The 23,350-nt window shown below is 43.2% G+C and overlaps 1 pseudogene; it reads left to right on the forward strand.

The window, feature by feature from the left end:
• Window positions 1-9,185: 9,185 nt before the first annotated feature.
• Window positions 9,186-22,686, forward strand: LOC111981217 (caspase recruitment domain-containing protein 11-like; annotated as a pseudogene).
• The last annotated feature ends 664 nt before the right edge of the window (window positions 22,687-23,350 follow it).

Here is a 23,350-nt window from a genome sequence, read left to right on the forward strand (position 1 = left end):
AAACACTGATTGACAATAAATTTCACATGCTGTTGTGCAAATGGAATAGACAAAAGGTGGAAATTATAGGCAATTAGCAAGACACCCCAATAAAGGAGTGATTCTGCAGGTGGTGACCACAGACCACTTCTCAGTTCCTATGCTTCCTGGCTGATGTTTTGGTCACTTTTGAATGCTGGCGGTGCTCTCACTCTAGTGGTAGCATGAGACGGAGTCTACACCCACACAAGTGGCTCAGGTAGTGCAGCTCATCCAGGATGGCACATCAATGAGAGCTGTGGCAAGAAGGTTTGCTGTGTCTGTCAGCGTAGTGTCCAGAGCATGGAGGCGCTACCAGGAGACAGACACAGTACATCAGGAGACGCGGAGGAGGCCGTAGAAGGGCAACAACCCAGCAGCAGGACCGCTACCTCCGCCTTTGAGCAGGAGGAGCACTGCCAGAGCCCTGCAAAATGACCTCCAGCAGGCCACAAATGTGCATGTGTCTGCTCAAACGGTCAGAAACAGACTCCATGAGGGTGGTATGAGGGCCGACGTCCACAGGTGGGGTTGTGCTTACAGCCCAACACCGTGCAGGACGTTTGGCATTTGCCAGAGACACCAGGATTGGCAAATTTGCCACTGGCGCCCTGTGCTCTTCACAGATGAAAGCAGGTTCACACTGAGCACATGTGACAGACGTGACAGAGTCTGGAGACGCCGTGGAGAACGTTCTGCTGCCTGCAACACCTCCAGCATGACGGTTTGGCGGTGGGTCAGTCATGGTGTGGGGTGGCATTTCTTTGTGTGGCCGCACAGCCCTCCATTGCTCGCCAGACGTAGCCTGACTGCCATTAGGTACCGAGATGAGATCCTCAGAGCCCTTGTGAGACCATATGCTGACACATGCACATTTGTGGCCTGCTGGAGGTCATTTTGCAGGGCTCTGGCAGTGCTCCTCCTGCTCCTCCTTGCACAAAGGCGGAGGTAGCGGTCCTGCTGCTGGGTTGTTGCCCTCCTACGGCCTCCTCCGCGTCTCCTGATGTACTGGCCTGTCTCCTGGTAGCGCCTCCATGCTCTGGACACTACGCTGACAGACACAGCAAACCTTCTTGCCACAGCTCGCATTGATGTGCCATCCTGGATGAGCTGCACTACCTGAGCCACTTGTGTGGGTTGTAGACTCCGTCTCATGCTACCACTAGAGTGAGAGCACCGCCAGCATTCAAAAGTGACCAAAACATCAGCCAGGAAGCATAGGAACTGAGAAGTGGTCTGTGGTCACCACCTGCAGAATCACTCCTTTATTGGGGTGTCTTGCTAATTGCCTATAATTTCCACCTTTTGTCTATTCCATTTGCACAACAGCATGTGAAATTTATTGTCAATCAGTGTTGCTTCCTAAGTGGACAGTTTGATTTCACAGAAGTGTGATTGACTTGGAGTTACATTGTGTTGTTTAAGTGTTCCCTTTATTTTTTTGAGCAGTGTATTTCAAGCACAGATTCAACCGCAAAGACCAGGAAGGTTTTCCAATGCGTTGCAAAGAAAGGCACCTATTGGTAGATGGGTAAAAAAGGCATTGAATATCCTTTTGAGCATGGTGAAGTTATCAATTACACTTTGGACGGTGTAACAATACCCTCAGTCACTACAAAGATACAGGTGTCCTTCCTAACTCAGTTGCCGGAGAGGAAGGAAACTGCTCAAGGCTTTTATCATGAGGCCAATGGTGACTTGAAAGCAGTTACAGAGTTTAATGGCTGTGATAGGAGAAAACTGTGGATGGATCAACATCATTGTAGTTACTCCACAATACTAACCTAAATGACCGAGTGAAAAGAAGTAAGCCTGTAAAGAATAAAAAATATTCCAAAATATGCATCATGTTTGCAATAAGGCTCTAAAGTAAAACTGCAAAAAAATGTGGCAAAGAAATTAACTTCATGTCCTGAATACAAAGCGTTATGTTTTGGGCAATTCCAACACAACACATCTCTGAGTACTACTCTTCATATTTTAAAGCATGGTGGTGGCTGCATCATGTTATGGGTATGCTTGTCATCGGCAAGGACTAAGGAGTTTTTTATTATAAAACAAAACAGAATAGAGCTAAGCACAGGCAAAATCCTAGAGGAAAACCTGTTGAGTCTCCTTTCCAACAGACACTGTGAGACAAATTCACCTTTCAGCAGGACAATAACCTAAAACACAAGGCGAAATATACACTGGAGTTGCTTACCAAGATGACATTGAATGTTCCTGAGTGGCTTAGTTACAGTTTTGACTTAAATTGCCTTGAAAATCTATGGCAAGACTTGAAAATGGCTGCCTAGCAATGACCAACAACCAACTTGACAGAGCTTGAAGAATTTTTAAAAGAATAATGTGCAAASATTGTGCAATCCAGGTGTGCAAAGGTCTTAGAGACTTARCCAGAAAGACCCACAGCTGTAATGGCTGCCAAAGATGATTCTAASATGTATTGACTTAGGGGTGTGAATACTTTTGCAAATAAGATATGTCTGTATTTTGTTTATTTTTTTATTTGCTAAAATGTCCAAAAATATGTTAACTTTGTCATTATGGGGTATTGTGTGTAAAAATCTATATAATCAATTTTGAATTCAAACTGTAACACAACAAAATGTGGAATAAGTCAAGGGGTATGAATACTTTCTGAAGCCACTGTATACCACTTACCACAATTAGGGCAACAATTAAGTTTAAAACTACTGGAACAGTGGTGAACTTGCCTGGTATTGGACCCAAGTGTATCTTGTCCCCATGCACAGTGAGGAAGATGGTTCAGGAAGAAAATAAATGTCAGAGAGCCACAGTTGGAGAATTACAGAACTTGGTCGCATTTTGGGGTCGCCAATTCTCCAAATCTACAATTAGACGCCACCTTCATGCCAATAGGCTATTTGGAAGGGTTGCCATAAAAAGCCTTTATTGACACACATACACACACGCACACAAATSTGAACAACTGGAGTTTTCTAAACAGCATTGGTACTTGGATTGGAATTGGGTGCTATGGCCAGATGAGATGAAAACAGAGCTCTTTGGCCATGCCAAAGGAGGATGCATATGCAGGACAGAACCTCATACCTACTGTAAAATATGGTTGTAGATGTTTGATGTTATGTGGCTGTTTTGTTTTAACTGGTGCTGGGGACTTTTTTAAGGTCAATGGCATCATAAACTATACCAAGTACCTGGACATTTTAGCCAAAGAACCCGGTTGCCTCTGCCACGAGGCAAAACCTGGCCACAATTGGATCTTCCAGCAAGACAATGACCCTAAGCACATATCAAAATCCACAAAGAAATGATTAATTGACCACAAAATCCACATTTTGCAATGGCCATCTCAGTCTCTGGACTTGAACACCAATCCTGAGGTTTGAATTGAAGAGGACAGTCCATAATTGCAAACTGTTGGATATCAAAAATCTGGAAAGATTCTGTATGGAGGAATGGTCTAAGATTCCTCCCAATGTGTTCTTCAATCTCATGCAATATTTTTTGAAAAAGGCTAAGTGCAGTTGTCCTCGCAAGGGGAGGGGGCACAAAGTATTGAAAACAAGGGTGCTAATAATTTTGACACTTCTCTTTTTGGGAGAAACTGAAAACTAGCTGTCATTGGTAGAGGTTTGGAACTCTCTTTCTTAATGGTCTATTAATGATGTCACCAAAACTCCATCCCACCAAAACAGGGAAAATTTTCAAGCGGTCTTTTCAAACAGCTCTTACACTAAAAGGGCATTATCATAATTTTCACAATTTCACTGTATTATGCCAACCTCAGTGTGGAGATATATATATAAAACCTGGGAAATCGTGTTTTTGACTGTACTGGGCCTTTAAACAAGATATTTTTCTCAATTGTATAAGTACCAAATAAAATATATAGCTCAGTATATGTATTATTTATTTTATAGTCTTTTTTTGTTCATCTTTATCAAATGTGCCAATAATTTCAGATGCGACTGTAACTGGTCAGCCAAGTATTGCTGTTCCATTTTCAACATTACTGGGAGTCCCTCTAATAGGAAAGAGAAAAATTTCAGTATTTATTGTATGTGGCCTTGCCACAACTTTCCATTTCTGTTTGTATGCTTTTTCTCAAATGTGCCTAAACCCATTTAACACAACACTAAACATGAAAACATGAAAAGGCACATTCTAAAATCAAAATGTTTTATGAAGTCTGAGTGGTCAACAAAGCTGTCTATAAATGCAGTTCATATGTGTGGCAGTGCTTACATTTAGATAGCCATGCCTGCTACATACATCCTATAATTTAAAGGTTAATGACAACCACATGTTTTTGGAAAGAAAGTGATAAAGATATGGCTGGCATGAGGCTAATATTGAAGAAGGTGATGTTGGGTGGTGCATTTGTGTGCATGTGCAAGGTGTGTACATTTTGGGTAGAGGGTTGTTTTCTTTTAGGTGTGTCTCTAAGTGTGAGTGAGGGAGTTATTAAGACGAATAAGGTCTCGAATTTCAACCCATGACCCCTCCGCAAATTCTCTAACTATACAAACTGAACCGCTAATGCTAACATGCTCCATTTTTAACTGGGCTTTATGTTACAGTCTGCGTTCTGCGCTACACAGGGCCTGATGGAAAACACAGGCAGGTCTGTGGATGTGGCTGCTCTGCTACCCATGGCTCTGTGCCCAGATCCCAGTATAGTGTTCTGTGGTTAGCAGAGAGGGAATGTCCAGGAATGGTTACTAGATCTACAAAACACAATGGGCTGAGTTYTATGGTGTTGTATGGTTTTTCTGACTGAAAAATACATTTATAGTGAGGAGAACCATGGAAGGAGAGTGAGAGAAGTTGTTCTTATATAAAGAACCTTTCTCAAACCTTTCTTCTCTCACTCAGTTGCCAGTAGTGGGACATATACAGATTACCTTTGGTCTTCACTGAAATGTTTTAGATTAATTGCATCCTTTCATCCATTTTTGMTTTTTAAACAATGTGACATTGGCTGGCTCAAAGTCTCTGATCCGTGGCCAGTTCCTTTATATTTCAGTTGGCAGCTATCAGCTTCTTAATAGTGCTTTGGTGATTAGAACAGTGTTTGAATGAACTCTGTCAAAGGAGCCACTGTTCTAATGGAAGTTCTATGACCTACACACAAAGCGGATCCCTTTTTGGTGGTATATAGAACCTTTTTTTTAAGGTTCTATAAAGAACCATACTCATATACAGTGGGGCAAAAAAAGTATTTAGTCAGCCACCAATTGTGCAAGTTCTCCCACTTAAAAAGATGAGAGAGGCCTGTAATTTTCATCATAGGTACACTTCAACTATGACAGACAAAATGAGAAAAAAAAAATCCAGAAAATCACATTGTAGATTTTTTTGATTTATTTGCAATTATGGTGGAAAATAAGTATTTATTCAATGACAAAAGTTTTCTCAATACTTTGTTAAATACCTTTGTTGGCAATGACAGAGGTCAAATGTTTTCTGTAAGTCTTCACAAGGTTTCACACACTGTTGCGTGTATTTTGGTCCATTCCTCCATGCAGATTCCTCTAGAGTAGTGATGTTTTGGGCTGTTGCTGGGCAACACAGACTTTCAACTCCTCCAACATTTTCTATGGGGTTGAGATCTGGAGACTGGCTAGGCCACTCCAGGACCTTGAAATGCTTCTTACGAAGCACTCCTTCGTTGCCCGGGGGTGTGTTTGGGATCATTGTCATACTGAAAGACCCAGCCACGTTTCATCTTCAATGCCCTTGCTGATGGAAGGAGGTTTTCACTCAAAATCTCACGATACATGGCCCCATTCATTCTTCCCTTTACACGGATCAGTCGTCCTGGTCCCTTTGCAGAAAAACAGCCCCAAAGCATGATGTTTCCACCCCATGCTTCACAGTAGTATGGTGTTCTTTGGATGCAACTCAGCATTCTTTGTCCTCCAAACACGACGAGTTGAGTTCTTACCAAAAAGTTATATTTTGGTTTCATCTGACCATATGACATTCTCCCAATCTTCTTCTGGATCATCCAAATGCTCTCTAGCAAACTTCAGACGGACCTGGACATGTACTGGCTTAAGCAGGGGGACACTTACCAAATAATCCTTGAGGAAAACCTATTTTCTAAGTGTGTAACCCTGTTTTTTATTTTTTTTTATTCACCACAGGGTTGAACTTGTTGCCAAGAAAGTGGACTGAACTCATTTGTGTGAAGTGTATCTCTGTGTTTTGTAATTGCTGGCTGAGCAGCCGTTGACAAAGCAAAACAAAGAAGCTGCCAGTGACAGTCACTCACCCCTCAGCAAACATCCTGTTTCCTCTGAGCTTGTGAGACCTGCCCAATCATAAAAAAATATATACAGACTATAATTGTTACTAATTATAGGACTTAGGAAATAATGTGGGTTAAGTGAGAGTGCTAACCTATTTCACAGTGCTGTGTTCTCTCACTCCAACTTTGTATAGACACCAAGAAATGCAGGGGGGTCAGCATGGGATCTTGAGAAACGCCTGCTCCTTTCCTGTTTACTCTCAGCGCTTCCACAGTTAGGCACGCATGCCTTAGTGAAGTGCATTGCCGTTTTTTGAGGAGCAGTCACTGTGTCTCCAGGAAATCGTTATTTTTCTGACTGACTGAGCTTGGCGACAGCCAGAAGGCTAGAAGCTGCTGTGTTATCTGGACTGGAGTGAGCGGCTGCTGAGACACCTGACCATCACAGTGGGCCCTGCCCTCATCATCAGGCTCTATCTGAGAGTTAATGGCTTTTGAAAGATGGCACTACCCAACTGACTTATTTGAATCATAAATCACTCAGTGTGAATCCATTGAAAGAGAGCCCCTCCAACTTTTGAAAACAGTGCATAATGCCCAAAGAGAGCCTCCTCTGATGGGCTGAGGAATTTTCTCTCTGTATAGATGCATCCTATTTTTCTCTCTTCTTTGTTTTTCCTCAGACTTCTGTTTGTTTAAATAAACAATTCCTTACACTCTGACACTCTGGATCCTCCTTGGTGTTGTTGCATCTTTTGTGTTGATCTGAATCTAAAACAGGAAAATGCATAATCTCTTCCACATCATATGGGGACAATTAGAGGAGAATAAATTACAGAGCAAGATTTGAATTTACTCATACCACCCATCCCTCTTTTGTTCTCTGTTATCCCCAAAAAAGTGAGGAAAGACACATTCTTTGTGGGGACAAAGGGTTGATTCTGCTGCAGCAGAGCCGACAGTGAGGCCCGAGTCAGAGATAGTGCTGTGGGTCTACTGGGTGAAGGCCAGTGTGGTTGTGCTGGACTGGGACAACGCATTCCACCACTGCAGCACTGGGCTCTGGGGCTCTCTCAATGCCCTCTCTGTTTCTGTCACCTCAGAAATGACAAGAATGATGTCCCCTCTGGGCCTGGCCTGTGGCCGTAGTGCTTCTGAATGTGAGAAGCAGGGGAGGGCTTTGAGAAAATATGAAAACGAAAGAGAGATGGGGAGAGGGGAGAGGACGTGCTTAAGTTGTTTCAAACATCTATTTCTGAACATTAAGGCGCCTATGAATATCAAAAAACAAAGTAATTTATGATATTTAGATAAGCCCACTTAACGCGTACAGTTATGACTGATAGTGTGTTAACGCTTACAATTCGACAGATACTGTGTTATTACAACAGAAGTCAGCAGTGACATTGCAGAGGCATACAGGCTGGTGCGTCTGGCCTGAGCACAACAGTAGGGGGGTTTAAACTGGGAAGGTGTTAACTCCCTGTACTCTATCTGTGTGGTGCACTTTGTTTTGTTGTCTGTGTAAACCCTGATCAWTTTTTTTAATACAATTCTAATAAAAAAGATAATTACAAAAAAAGACTAAAAATAACATTTAATAATAATAAATAAACTGGGAATGTGTCTCTCAGTTACAGTGCAATGTGAGACAGGAAATATGGGGTGCCTGACAAACGAATGTGTCTTTCTCTTGACACACTGAAAGGAAATGTCAACCTACCCTCGGCCCCTGGGCCTCCCCTGAATAAACAAGCAGACCAGTGTCTCAGAGCTGCTGGACTGAAGAAGGGCCTACAGCACAYAAGCCAAAYCAGTGGGGCCTACAAACAAAAAAACATTTCTAAGGTAGCAGCAGCCTTTCAAAAGCAATTACATAATATTGAAATGATTTGTCATTATGTATGTAAGGCGTGGTCCCTCTATTGTAGACTGCTACAGCAGTTTTAGGTAATAGGTTTTCACCATGATTCAAGATCTTGTAGTAAAAGAGAGACCATGAATGAGTCAGTGCTCAGTGGACCAGGCCAGGGTGAGTCACATGCTGGGCAAGAGKCCCAGGGTATAGTTATCTAACAAAACATAACATAGGACAAAACTGTCCTATATATTCAATATAATTAATCAAAGATGTAATAAAAACAACTGGTGTTATTGGTGTGAGCAATGGAACTTCAAAAGATATTGACAAAAGAAAGGTAAATTAAACTGAGCAACTTTGTAAAGCAGTGGGTGGATTGCTCCACCTTGTGGAAAAGCCCTTTTCAAGCCCCTCTTCAAAAGCAGCTTTKATACCTAATTGAGTTGAAGGGAGTAAACTCTAAAAGTTCAACAGCAAAAATGACTGATCTTCATGATCTTAGATCTGTATGGCCTGTTGAAATGGAAGTTGTCCTCTAGCCAACTGATGGCTGGTTACATTTGAACTATGGTAGGCTTTCCTTTTTAACAACATTTGTTTCAAGTTAACCATACACTGTGTGCACAGGAATATCAATTTCCAAAGACCAAGGCCACTTTATTGCAGGAAATTAGCTTTAACGGTTGACTTTGGGCATGAAAACGGTCCAACTCCTTCACTTTCTCAATTTTCAAACAGAAAATGTTGCCCTTGCGTTAACCAGAGATACAGTATTTGGGTTAACCTGGCCTTAACCTAAAGTAGCAGGCTTAAAAGAAAACGCCTGAGAGGAGTACCACATCCGGTTTTCATCAGAAAAGGAAGCCTATGTTGAATTAGCTGTATCCCTGAAAACCGGATACATCCGGTTGTTGGAAATTTATCCTGGTTTGGTCATCTGGAAWGATCAGGACAGTTGTGAACAATTGCTGATTGGTGGAATATGGGATGTGCAGACAATTGTGAGGAGGCGGGACTGCAAAGTTGGGGAGGGGTGTGATACTGCGTCCCAGGTACAACACAACCAGCTTCTCAACGCAATAGCATAGCCATAGTGGAATAGTAGTTTACGTTTCTATGGACTCATTCATCCTTTTATGATTGATCAAAACGAAAAGTGGAATATCAGTCTGAGGAGTTTGCTTACAACACAATCAATCCTTGACAATGAGTGGTAAGTGGGAAATGAAGATTTCTTCTTGTCATGTTTATTATTTAAACATTTTCTAAAGATGACATAACAGCATTTCTTAACTGACTTTTTCAGATAAAGTTAGATGACTCAATCGGGGGTGAAAAGTTGCGGCACTGAATGACACTTCGCCCTCCTTATTGTCTTGTCAGTCACAGTTATTTTTAGTATTGTAAGCTCCGGTCAATTAATGTAGTAAATWTTCATATTGCCAAGTAGTCTGAGGGGTGTTCATTTTTATTTTGAGATGTTGACACTGCTCTGGGAAAAAGTTGATCTTGATAAAAAATATCCAATGTTTTCTATTGACTACATGAGTAGGCTGCATGGGAAAAAGAGAGATGACAGGAAAAGATTCCACAGGACACAGATGTGTCTCCACCTGTCTGTCTGTTAGCCTATATGTGAGCGAGGGGGGCGTGGTTATGGAGCACTTACTTACCTCTCATTGTCGGCAAATAGCTAACTTTAAAACATATACTATGTTGCTTTAGACTTCTGCAGAAAAAATGGGGTGTCAYCTATGACACGGCACCTTGAGTTGGAAAAAATCTATTTTGGTTATTGAACTACAGTAAGTGAAGTGGATTTWCATCCAGTAACGGAATTAGATCATGGGTCCRTGATCTGTGCRACTAAACGTGTCGAGAGTCTCAATTGAACATGTTTTTTCTTAGTCCAGGGAGTTGGCACAACTGCTCCTCAGTAGTTGAGGTCTTTGTCTGCTATCACAGTAGGTTTTTAAGTGTGCGATATGAATCACACCAGTGTTTGCATTCTTGAGCTCTGAGACAGATTTAATGTCGTCCCAATCATTGTTTACGACCCACCAACCAACCTTGTGCAACACCAGGAGAAACTTGAGTAAATCATTGGTGCAGATAAACGCACCATCAAATGTGTTCATAGTACTGGAAGTTAATCCTACAGCCTGTAATACAGTGCATTCGGAAAGTATTCAGACCCCTTGACTTTTTCCACATTTTGTTACATTATAGCCTTATTCTAAAATCAATTAAATCGTTTTTTCCCCTCATCAACCTACGCACAATACCGCATAATGACAAAGCAAAAACAGGTTTTTAGAATTTTTTACAAAAAAACCTTAACTATCACATTTCCATAAGTATTATTGACCCTTTACTCAGTACTTTGTTGAAGCACCTTTGGCAGTGATTACAGCCTGGAGTCTTCTTGGGTATGACGCTACAAGCTTGGCACACCTGTATTTGGGGAGTTTCTCCCAGTCTTCTCTGGAGATCCTCTCAAGCTCTGTCAGGTTGGATGGGAAGCGTCACTGCACAGGTATTTTCAGGTCTCTCCAGAGATGTTCGATCAGGTTCAAGTCTGGGCTTTGGGTGGGCCACTCCAGGACATTCAGAGACTTCTCCCGAAGCCACTCCGGTGTTGTCTTGGCTGTGTGCTTAGGGTCGTTGTCCTGTTGGAAGGTGAACCTTCAACCCAATCTGAGGTCCTGAGCGCTCTGGAGCAGGTTTTCATCAAGGATCTCTCTGTACTTTGCTTTGTTCATCTTTCCCTCAATCCTGACTAGTCTTCCAGTCCCTGCTGCTGAAAAACCCACAGCATGGTGGTGCCACCACCGTGCTTCACCGTAGGGATAGTGCCAGTTTTCCTCCGGACGTGAAACTTGGCATTCAGGCCAAATAATTCAATCTTGGTTTCATTAAACCAGAGAACCTAGTTTCTCATGGTCAGAGTCCTTTAGGTGCCTTTTGGCAAACTCTAAGCGGGCTGTCATGTGCCTTTTACTGGGGAGTGGCTTCCATCTGGCCACTCTACCATAAATGCCGGATTGGTGGAGTGCTGCGGAGATGGTTGTCCTTCTGGAAGGTTCTCCCGTCTCCACAGAGGATCTCTGGACCATCGGGTTCTTGGTCACCCCCCTGACCAAGGCCCTTCTCCCCGATTGCTCAATTTGGCTGTGTGGCCAGCTCTAGGAAGAGTCTCGGTGGCACCAAACTTCTTCCATATAAGAATGATGGAGGCCACTGCGTTCTTGGGGACCTTCAATGCTACAGATTTMTTTTGGTACCCTTCCCCAGATCTGTGCCTTGACACAATCCTGTCTCGGAGCTCTACGGACAATTCCTTCGACGTCATGGCTTGGTTTTTGCTCTGACATGCACTTTCAACTGTGGGACCTTATATAGACAGAAGTGTGCCTTTCCAAATCATGTCCAATCAATTGAATTTACCACAGGTGGACTCCAATCAAGTTGTAGAAACATTGTAGGATGATCAATGGAAACAGGATGCACCTGAGCTCAATTTCGAGTCTCATYGCAAAGGGTCTGAATACTTATGTAAATAAGTGTTAGGTTCTTATTTTTGAGAGTAAATAACTCACGGACACTAGACAAGCTTGAACCAAGTTTAATTCTTCCCAAAGGTTCTGTACAGCAGTTATAAAATAAAAACATTTCTCCCATCACAGATATACAGTATATATCCCACTTAAGACACTCCTCCTTCTCTCCAATCCTTGCATCTTATGGTTCTACAGGAAAAGAGTAACAGGATACTAAACCCTTATTACTCCCTTCAGGGGATCTGACCTCACCTCCTGACCTCAACCCCTCCTTCACCTAATCCACAGATGTCCATCTGTCTCCCCTATATCGACACGTTGCTCTCCTCCCATCCACCCAGCACATTCCAAAGCCATCTGTCTTTCTACAGAGAACCATTAACTTCTGACATAAAACCCAGTCTCTTTCACAATTCTATGCTTCTTCTCTATCATTTATTTAATATCTCAATGTTCAAAATGTCAAATCCAACATAAGGTATTTCTCTTTTTTAGCAAACATTTCTAAAAATCTGTTTTCGCGTTGTCATTATGGGGTATTGTGTGTAGATTGATGAGGGAAACAAATCATTTTATACATTTTAGAATAAGGCTGTAACGTAACAAAATGTGGAAAAAGTCAAGCGGTCTGAATACTTTCCGAATGCTCTAATGTTAAATGCAAAATAATCCCCTCCAGCTTTCCTTGGAGGACAGCCAGAAAAGCACCTCCTTTTGCTTCTTCTCACAATGCAGCAGACAATGGCCATAAACTGTATTATCAACATAGTTTGAGCCTGTTCTTTATAACACAGAATGTTGGCTCCTCTTTCAAACCAGTCCTATATTAACTTGCTTCCTCTGTACCAGGCATCACAGTATGGGTGAAGGATTATGACACGGGACAGGAAGAGGGGCGGCCGGTGTCCCCGTTCTCTGAGGAGTGCTGTGAGGAGCTGTGGGACCGGGTGGAGGGGGTGAGGCACAAGCTGACCCGCATCCTGAACCCAGCCAAGCTTACCCCCTACCTGAGGCAGTGCAAGGTCATTGACGAGCAGGATGAGGATGAGGTCCTCAACTCCACCCAGTACCCACTACGTATCAGCAAGGCTGGTGAGAGAGAGGGAGGGAGGGAGAGGGAATGTGTGGGAGCGAAAAAGAGAGGGAGAATGAGAGAAAAATTATGGAAGGGAATGAGAAGAGTGTAAAAGGTACAGTTGAAGTCGGAAGTTTACATACACCTTAGCCAAATACATTTAATAAACTCAGTTTTTCACAATTCCTGACATTTAATCSRAGTAAAAATTCCCTGTCTTCGATAAATTGGGATCACCACTTTATTTTAAGAATGTMAAATGTCAGAATAATAGTAAAGAGAATGATTTATTTCAGCATTTATTTATTTCATCACATTCCCAGTGGGTCAAAAGTTTACATACACTCAATTAGTATTTGGTAGCATTGCCTTTAAATTGTTTAACTTGGGTCAAACGTTTTGAGTAGCCTTCCACAAGCTTTCCACAATAAGTTGGGTGAATTTTGGCCCATTCCTCCTGACAGAGCTGGTGTAACTGAGTCAGGTTTGTAGGCCTCCTTGCTCGCACACGCTTTTTCAGTTCTGCCCACAAATGTTCTATAGGATTGAGGTCAGGGCTTTGTGATGGCCACTCCAATACCTTGACTTTGTTGTCAAGACCCATTTGTGTCCAAGCTTTAACTTCCTGACTGATGTCTTGAGATGTTGCTTCAATATATCCACATAATTTTCCGTCCTCATGATGCCATCTATTTTGTGAAGTGCGATGTCTAGCAAAGAGGCACCGAGTTTGAAGGTAGGCCTTGAAATACATCCACAGGTACACCGCCAATTGACTCAAATGCCTATCAGAAGCTTCTAAAGCCATGACATTTTCTGGAATTTTCCAAGCTGTTTAAAGACACAGTCAATTTAGTGTATGTAAACTTCTGACCCCCTGGAATTGTGATACAGTGAATTATAAGTGAAATAATCAGCCTGTAAACAATTGTTGGAAAAATTACTTGTGGTAGATGTCCTAAACGACTTACCAAAAATATAGTTTGGTCGAAAGAAATTTGTGGAGTGGTTGAAAAACGAGTTTTAATGACTCCAACCTAAGTGTATGTAAACTTCCGATTTCAACTGTAAGTGAGAGGAGGCAGGGAGAGGGGATGTAGGTCGGAGAGAATGAGGTAAGGAGGGGTTTGTGCCGTGTGAGAAAAAGGTGGTTAGGAAGGATAGCAAGAGGGGAGTGAGAGACAGAGGGAGGGGAGACAGGTATGAGTAACGAGGCAGGAGATCAAGATGAAAGGAATGAAGGGGTGGCCACTAGCTAGGTAAAGGAGAGGGAGAGATAAAGGAGGAGGTAGACAGATGGGGAGTGAAAAAGACGGGGAGAGAGGAAGAAACAGAGAGATGAGGTTAGAGAGGAAAAGATGACAAAGGGATTACCTGGAACATGAGCAGCTTTCACACTTGTGTCAGTACAGTACTTACAGTGTCTCCATCTTCAGGATGTATTGTCGTCTTCATCTTATAAACTTTAATGATGTCKTAACTGTTWATCAGGACGTTTGATTGACATCCTGCATGGGCGGGGCCAGCGTGGCCTGCAGGCCTTCATGGAGTCTTTGGAGTTCTACCACCCKGWGCAATACACTCAGCTCACTGGACAACAGCCCACCCAGCGCTGCTCCATCATCTTGGGTAAGGATTTGTCCCCAAATATCCCCCTTCCACTCCTGTATGACCAGTGTTCCCCCGTCCCTCATTTACCTCCACTGCTGTGTCCCCCCCAGATGAGGAGGGTCCAGAGGGCCTGACTCAGTTCCTGCTGCTTGAGGTGCGTAAGCTGAGGGAGCAGCTGCGGGGGAGCCGCGTGTGTGAGCGCCGCCTGTCCCAGCGTTGCCGTGTGGCCGAGGAGGAGCGCAGCCGGGCTGAACGCAAGACACTGGACCTACGACATGACCGGCTGRAGATGGAGAGGTACACCACACYGAACCACACATACAGGGCTTAAAGCACTGTGAGACAAATGACASTATGAGAAGCATTAAAGTTTGATTKATTGAACTTCACAGGTAAAACCACACAAACATCTGGTTGTTATCCACAYGGCCCAACAATGTGCAKTYCACCCAAYGTGAATGACAGTATTRAGACRGGAARTTGAAAKATCGYGAATGATATACAMAAACTACATTCATGATGAGCCATGGTCCATGGCTGTCATACATTTCTTTAATAGGGATGTACAGTTTCTATGTCCAGTGTACTGAGAGCTGGCTGAATGTGTCTCCCACAGGCTGCGTCAGGACTGGGAGGCAGGCAGCAGGGAGCTGGGCCGGCTGAAGGACAMYCACCTGGAACAGGCTGTGAAATACTCTCGTGCCCTGGAGGATCAGGCCAAGGCCTCCGCACGTGAGAGAGAGCTACTGGAACAGGTATAGAGAGGAGAAGGGGACAAGGGGTCTGATGGGTTGTTGAAGGAGAGGGATGGTGACTGGGACAGAAGAAAGCAGCTGGAGAAAGATAAAAGGATGGATGGAGGGTATACATTTTTTTTGAAAGAGCTGTTGGGACATGCCTTTATAGGAAGCCTTTTCCCTGGTAGGATTCCCTTGTAATACTCTTACTCAACCTTTTCTACAGATGGAGCAGCTGAAGACCAGACTGATGGAGGCAGAGAAAGAGACTGACAGTAGTCCTGTCTCGATATTGCGCAGTCAGAAGGAACAGTAGTGTCACCATCGCACGAACGGCACCCCGCTGTTCCGAGAAGAGTGAGGAAGCCACGACAGCACATGACATTCCAGAAGTCAGGTCACATTGAACACAACGTGAGAGCACCACTCAGAGTGAATCTGATTCACCTCTGAGTTTGTGATGTTCCCCTCCGACGGTGCTGCTCTACTTTTGTATTGTTCCGTTTTGACCTCAGGCTCTGTTGACATCCTGAAGCAGGACCGCAGGTAGGCAGCAGAGCAGAGACACGAGCTGTGTGGCAACGCCAGACTACAGGGAGAGCTGGAGAGCTCTGGGATTTAGGACAAGGTGAGTGTCAGGACCCGGTGCTAGAAACAGTCATAAATCGGCAGAACCCAGAAGATGAGGCAGACACAGCAGTACTAGAGATGGTGGTTTAATAAAATAGATAACTTCCAAAACAAAGAAAAATCCACAAGTGGTAAAAACAGCAAGGGAAAAAAAACCTAAAAGACTAATCCAAAATCAAAGAACAAACCAGAGAACCTCTGGAAAATCCAACAAGAGAAAAATATATGTTCACAACAAGGCTTGGGCTGGGGCTGGGTGCTAAATACAACACTGAGCAGGACTAAGGAACACAAGGGATTAAATACTAAAAGGGAGACAATACAGGTGCAAACAATAATAGAGCAAGGGAAAAAAACAAAAGGTACAAAAAGGTGCAATGGGGACATCTAGTGACAAAAACAGAACAGTTCCTGGAAAACCTGACGTGAGAGCAGAGAAATAGCAATATCACACCATTTCTGTCCCGTGATTCACTCTCAGAAGTCATGAGCTGGTGACGGTTTTTCAAGTTGTCTTTGTTCAGGCTTCATAAAGTGTTAAACATGCCTTTGTATATCAACACAATTGTATTTTCTGTCTTTGATGGTATGGTGTGTTGGTGAGCTGGAGTCTCAGTGTGAGCAGCTGCAGCTGACGGTGATGATCTCCAGCTGGACTGGGAGACAGAACAGGAAAGGAGCATTTCCGACTCAACCGCAGATTATGGAGCTGGAGAAGGAGAGGGACCAGGTCAGTAGGTCTGAGTAGGGATATGGGTTAGAATCAAGTAATCAATGTATGGTAAGGTTTTTGTTTCTGTTGGTTTAAATTGTTCATGGCTGTTTGGARACTGAATGCACATGCACAGAGGAATATTGAGGTCGGAGTGTTGAGTTTGAGGCCTTTTTGCTGGATAATATAAGGCCCTTCTCTGCATAGTTGCCACATTACTCACCGTAATACATAATTTTTGTCTAGTCACGCAGGTGTTTCCACTACTCAGTATCTCCCCCACTCTGTGTCTGTCTGTCTCCTCATAACTCATCTCTCTAGCACGTTCTCTCCTCCTTCCTCTGATACTGTATATCCTTCAGGCTCTGCGCAGTCGAGACAGCCTGCAGTTGGAGTATACTGACTGCCTATTGGACAAGAACTGTCTGCGTAAACGCATCGCAGAGCTTCAGGCCAATCTAGAGCAGCAGCAGAGAGAGCTGAAGAAAGAGAAGGACAGGAGCAGGGAGCAGAATTCCCCCTGTATGCACTGTGTGAGTCTCAGCTACTGTATGTACACACATTCTGTGTACACACTTTTGATTATACTTGCACAACACAAGTGTGTTTTCCCTATTCTGTCAGACCTACAGTTTCACACACTCACAAAAATATGATAATCAAATTACAGTGTCGACCTGTTAGCCTTCTCCTGTACTCTTCTAATGTGATTGTCTCTCTGTCCCTCTCCTAGTCTCACCTGTCTCTGTGCAACGAGGACCAGTGCTACGGGCCCTGCTGCTCCCCAGCCCTCTGCCCAACGGCACTCACCAGCTGCTCTGCAAGGTCAGAGTTCATCGCCATCTTATCATCTTCATTGGCAGCAGCTAGAATATTAGCAACATTATAGTGTTACCATCAACAGTAGCCACAACATTTATCTCTTCATAATCATGTAATAAATAGTCCTTGAGGAGTGTGGCAGTGTTGCTGTCCAACCCGTCTTTTCATTTGACTCATTCACAGAGTTGTACTGAAGTAGGTACCATTGAGCTGATCCCCGTAATAATAATGATCATTTTACTTGGCATGATTATTCATGGTCTACTTACAGAGAATATTATTTTTAGATCAGAGTGAAGCAACTCCTGTGTGCTAATTAGGTCACATTGTTGTTTTGCATAGAGTTAGAGATATGATGTTTTATGTATTGTTTATTTAACTTTTGTTTATTACCTACTTCACTTCTTTGGCAATGTTAACATATGTCTCCCATGCCAATAAAGCCCCTTGAACTGAATTGAATTGATGTTGCCAGAGAGGAATTTGTGTAACTGTCAGCATGTTGGTACCTGTAGGATAGCTTTCAGTGAACAGATGTTGATGATGTCTCTGTTTTCATTTCTGTGTCACAGTCTCCCTCTACAGACCAAACCCATGACCACTCCGAAGGTAAGCCTATATTTCAATTCAATTCAAATCAAATCAAATGTTATTTGTCACATGCACCGAATACAACAGACCTGCAGTAAAATGCTTACTTACATGCCCTTAACTAACAATGCAGTTTTAAGAAAAATACCAACAAAAATAAGAAATAAAAGTAACAGATAATTAAAGAGCAGCAGTAAAATAACAATAGCGAGGCAATATACAGGGGGTAGAGTTGAGATGAATGCAGTGTTTCCCAACCAGGGGTACTTGGCCTATCCACTGGTGGTACTTGAGAAGACTCATGAGACCATAGGCTTACTGGCAAATGCACACGAGGGGGTACTTTAAGGGTACTCTGGCCAGAGCAAATATACTTGGTGGTAGAGTAACGGAAAAAGGTTGGGAACCACTGGATTCGGGGATTGGGGTTTTGCAAGGATAGCATTGAAGAAAAGAGCATTCCTGAGTTAATCCCTCTTTTTTTTCATGTTTACTTTATTTATTCTAKATTTTTACATCACTGTAGCTGATGAAGGATAAACCTTGTATTTGAACTACTGTTTGAATAAGACATGGTAGAAATAGGCATGGCCAAAACAAATGTTTTTTTTGACAACTTTGATGAGAGAGGATAGGCTTAGACTTCTAAATACTTTATTTTGTCTGCAGGTTCCCGCTCAAACTCAGAGGAGAATCTCTTGACACCAGTGAGTTGTTACATTACTCCACAACACTTTGTGACATGCCAACATATCAAAGCATCATGTCTCATCTTGCGTTCATCTATATTATATTAACAAATGTATTTTTCTCACTGAACAGTGTAGCTGTGAATACACACAGTATATGTGGATTATTGAATAATTAATCAACTTTTCAAGTTGTCAAGGAGACAATGAATAGGTTTAAATTGTGGGCCTGCATCGATACTTTAGTCATTCTCTATTTCACTCTTTGTTTGTGTCCTGTGTGTTTTACATACAGTGGACAGTGAGAGGGATGTTAACAGGCTCTCCATCTTCCCCTTCCCTCCCTGTATGAACTCCATCAACCGCAGGGTCAACATAGAGTATGTCATACCCATAGAATTAGGAATTAGAATTATTATTAATTTAATAGGATATCTATGGTCATACCATAGCAGATCAACTTTTACATTATTCTCCGATATGGAGATATCACTCTCTTAAATCCCATGTTATGCTGTAAATGCATTTAAAACTAAATAAATGATGATGAAAAGTCCTCTTTTGTGATCTTATCCCTTTACAGGTTTGACCTGGACTCCTGGGGCAGTGATGAGAATGAGAACCTCACAGGTTTGGTTTAGTTCAGTACATCCCTCCTGTCTGTCTAAGTCTGTAGCTACTTGTAATACCTGTAACCCCGGCTAAGTATAGATGTGTGTAGTGATGTCTCATTATGTTGTGTTTCAGGAGTCCAGAGTGAGGTCTCCCTGTCGAACTCCTGTAGCTCACTGCATTCTCACCTCTTCCCCCCTGACCTCGTCAACCTGCCCCCTGTCCCACCTCACAAACCCAACTACAGCAGTCTCTGGTATGTCTCCATCTCTGTGCTGCCTACATCAGGACTGCTAATCCAACGTAGTGTAGGTATACTTGCTAACCCTTTATGGTGTGAGATATAATCTTAACTGTATACTGATAAGTGTAATTACCATCTCTCTTTCCACTTCCTCTTTCAGCTTCGAGCCCCTGTCCCCCGTACCTAGTCCCCCCACTACGCCCAAAAGAGGAAGAGGCAGCCTGGCAGATGACATCACCATCATTGGGGGCAACCGCACAGGCATCTTTGTTAGCAGCYTCAGAGCTGGTTCTCCTGCTGAGCAGTGTGGTCTGAAGGAGGGCAGTGAGTTACTGGAGYTGAGAAACAYAGGCATACAGACAGATGGACAGGCAAACAGATAGTAGAAAAACAGCCACACAGGCCTMAGTATAACWGTCTCTCTCCTCCCTGCCCAGCTGGAGAAGGTTCTGTTTGGTGGGGGCAGTGTGCTGATGGGCCAGTGCACTGGAGAGGTGGCCCACTTCTCTCTGCAGTGGTGGACAGAGCCCTCTTCTCTCAAACACCAGACCAACACAGYGGGTGAAGTTCTGAGACAGCTTTTACAGTTGTTTTCCTTGACTGATGTGCTTTTRCAGTACWGTACACCTTTATAGTYTATGGTCTTGGCCTTTATCCAGGCGTCAGYCTGTTTATAGAACKAAAAAAGATAAAAGAATAGAGTYTGTGTAACTAACTGCCRACCCCTTTTCCTCTTCTCAGCRTACTCCAAGTTATGTGCCCAGCTCCCTTCTCCTACCTTCTACGGTGCTGACTCCTTCTACGTGCGCGTCAACCTGGACCTGGACCCTCATAGCGACCTGCCCTGTCTAGGGGGGGGGGGGGGGGGGGGTGATGACATAATACACGTCACTGACACCCGTTACAATGGGAAGTACCAGTGGCGCTGCACCCTGGTGAACCCCCGCACAGCCAAGCCCTTGCAGGCGGGGGTCATGCCCAATTACAACAGGTAAGGGAGAGGTGCCACGTACTGTAATAATACCTTTGTTACAGAGTTCAAATGAACGGGTTATACAATGTAAGACATTTTAATAAGCATGAGAAGAAGATTAAACATTCCATTAATCTATAACAGACAGTTGTGCAAATGTTTAGCTTTGTTAGACTGCACTCACAGACTGCATGGGACACGTAGTGATGCAGTCCCCCTAAATCTTTCTCTATCTCAGAGCCCAGCAYCTGTTATTGGTGAGGTTACGTACCTTAGCCCTGGAGCAGAAGGATTTTTTTTTTTTTAAGTACGTCTCCTCTTGTCCCTACTGTGTGTGAATCTCTGGTAACCAAGGGTAACCAGACTACTGATTCCTCCATTCCTCACTGTAGGTATCCAAGAAGGGCTCTGAGCGTGTGCGATTGGTCAAGGCTGTGTCCCCCAGCTGTCGTGGGARTGGTTCCACCCCACAGGTCCTTTACACACTCAGCAACCGTAAGCTCCTCCCATATGACTTTATTTATATTTTTGTCCTTTGAAGACTATAGTAAGATAAAAATGCATGAACCTAAATGTGTGTGTGTGTGTGTGTCTTTGCTCAGGTCATGAGGAGCACCTGATTCCTTACAGTATGGTCCAGCCAATACAGGTCAAGACCAAACGGCCTGTCATCTTCTCCCCCTCCTTGCTCTCTCGCGGCCTCAGAGAGACTGCTTCAGCCAGCAGAGTCTGGACTGGACTTCAACACCTGCCAACCAGGTACACACACACACACACATGCAGACACACATGGTTATTTACATAGTGTCACTACACACTCAAATTTCAGAAGCACTAGTTGCATGCTTGTTGTCCTTCTTGCATGATCGGCTGTGTTTTAAAGTAATTACTTGTAGATATGTTGTCTCTCTACCGCTTCTCATGGAGTGATGTATTTCAGAGCCAATCCAGGCCACAGAGAYAAATATTAAGAGTGTTTTCCTGCTAGATGCTTCCACCCCAGAGCAGGCTCTTGGAATCAGTCTGCAGTCTATTCAGGATGTAATAAGCCAGGTATACACTCTTTCATTCATTCTCTCTCTCGCTCTCAGACACTCACACACACACACACAAACAAACAAACACTTCCCATGGGGAAAAAACTGGTTGTGTCAATTTGTATTTTTTATTTAACCTTAATTTAACTAGGCAAGTCAGTCAAGAATAAATTCTTATTTACAATGACGGCCTACCCCGGCCAAACACTCCTCTAACCCGGACGACGCTGGGCCAATTGTGCACCACCCTATGGGACTCCCGATCACGGCCAGTTGTTATACAGCCTGTAATCTAACCAGGGTCGGTAGTGGCGCCTCTATAGCACTGAGATGCAGTGCCTTAGACCGCTGCGCCACTTGGGAGCCCKAAAATGTTGCTTCCACGCTATTTCAACGAGAAAATGTTTTGTAATGATGCTTAATCGACGTGGAAAACTGAATGGATTTGAAAAAGTCATCAACATAAGGGAATTTTGTCTTTTTTCATCAAACATTTAATCTAAATCCAATGACATGGTGACATTTTTTTGTTGATTTCACATTGAATTCATGATAGTTGACAACTACACCTAATGAAAATCAAAACTAGAGGTTGAACTGTCTGTGCCTAGTGGGTTACCTTTCCCATATAGGTTTCTGTGTCTTGTCTCTCAGGACAAGCACTGTCTGTTGGAGCTGGGCCTGAGTAGTGTGGAGGGCCTTCTAAGGCAGGGGGTGTACCCTATCGTCATTAATATCCGACCCAAGAACAAAAAACACAAGAAGCTAAAGTAGGTGCCTGACTGACTATCTGTATTTGTGTGTGTTTACAATACACTTTTAGATCATAAGTTATTCTATTTTTGTAGTTGTATGTTCTCTAATCCAATTTATAAACAGTAAAGTCTATCTATTTTGCCCCATTGACAGGAAGTTGCTGACCGGGCGAGGGGAGGATGGCGTGATGGAGGAGGTGTGTCAGGCGGACYAGCAGCAGCTGGAGACCCTYCCCCTGCTCTACSACACTRTGGAACCTAGCACCTGGAGCTGCACCGAGGATCTGCTTCTAGCCATACGCAATGTCATCCACAGCCAGCAGAAAGCACTGCTGTGGGTTGAGTTGGAAAGGCTCCAATAGATCCCAATGTTATCGCCCAGTTTTATTGTTTTACTAAGCTAAATTTGATACAATTATCATATACATTTCACACACACCCATTTAGATACCTAGTTCTACCACAGTAAATATGAAGTTTCATGTTCATATGATGAATTAAACCTTACAAGCTCAGTAGTAACGTGTCTTTATATTTTAATGTTGTATTTCTTGTCTACCTATGCTAAACATCAGCATTAAACAACCTTCATTAGTTAACAGAGCATCTTTTTAAATTATTGAATAATTCATAATAATACATGGAATTTGTATAGCACTTTTCTAACACCCAAAGACATTAATATTAGTAGTTGGGGTTTGCCTACATTTGCCTTTGGCCACTAGTCACAATACAATAGCTTTTGAAAGTTCTTCTAAAAATAAAAATACAACTTATGACTGCTTTATGGTTAGGAAAAACTTTGGCCTTTAGAATGTTGCTTTCAAGACAACTGGAAACTCGGGAAAATAACGAGAGCTTAAAGGTGCTGCATTGTCAACACGTCATCTGTATTGACAATACAGTATTTACTGCGATGCGGCCTCCGCAGAAGTCAGAGCAAACATATTTTTTTGCAGAGCAGCCCAGAGCTGTTGTGAAGGAAGTTGTCAAGAAAGTGTGTTTGTGTATATCTAAGACTGGCCCCCATCTACTGTCAACCAATCAACCTTCCACTCAATTTGACCTCTGCATGCCTCTGGAGACTCCGTAATTGCGTCACACCATCCTTACGGCGCCTCAGACCACATTTTCGGAATAAGCGTGGTGATACGGCAGAGATATAATAATGCCGAGGTCAAA

This window comes from Salvelinus sp. IW2-2015, linkage group LG20 (assembly GCF_002910315.2).
Source record: "Salvelinus sp. IW2-2015 linkage group LG20, ASM291031v2, whole genome shotgun sequence".
Lineage (NCBI taxonomy): Eukaryota > Metazoa > Chordata > Actinopteri > Salmoniformes > Salmonidae > Salvelinus > Salvelinus sp. IW2-2015.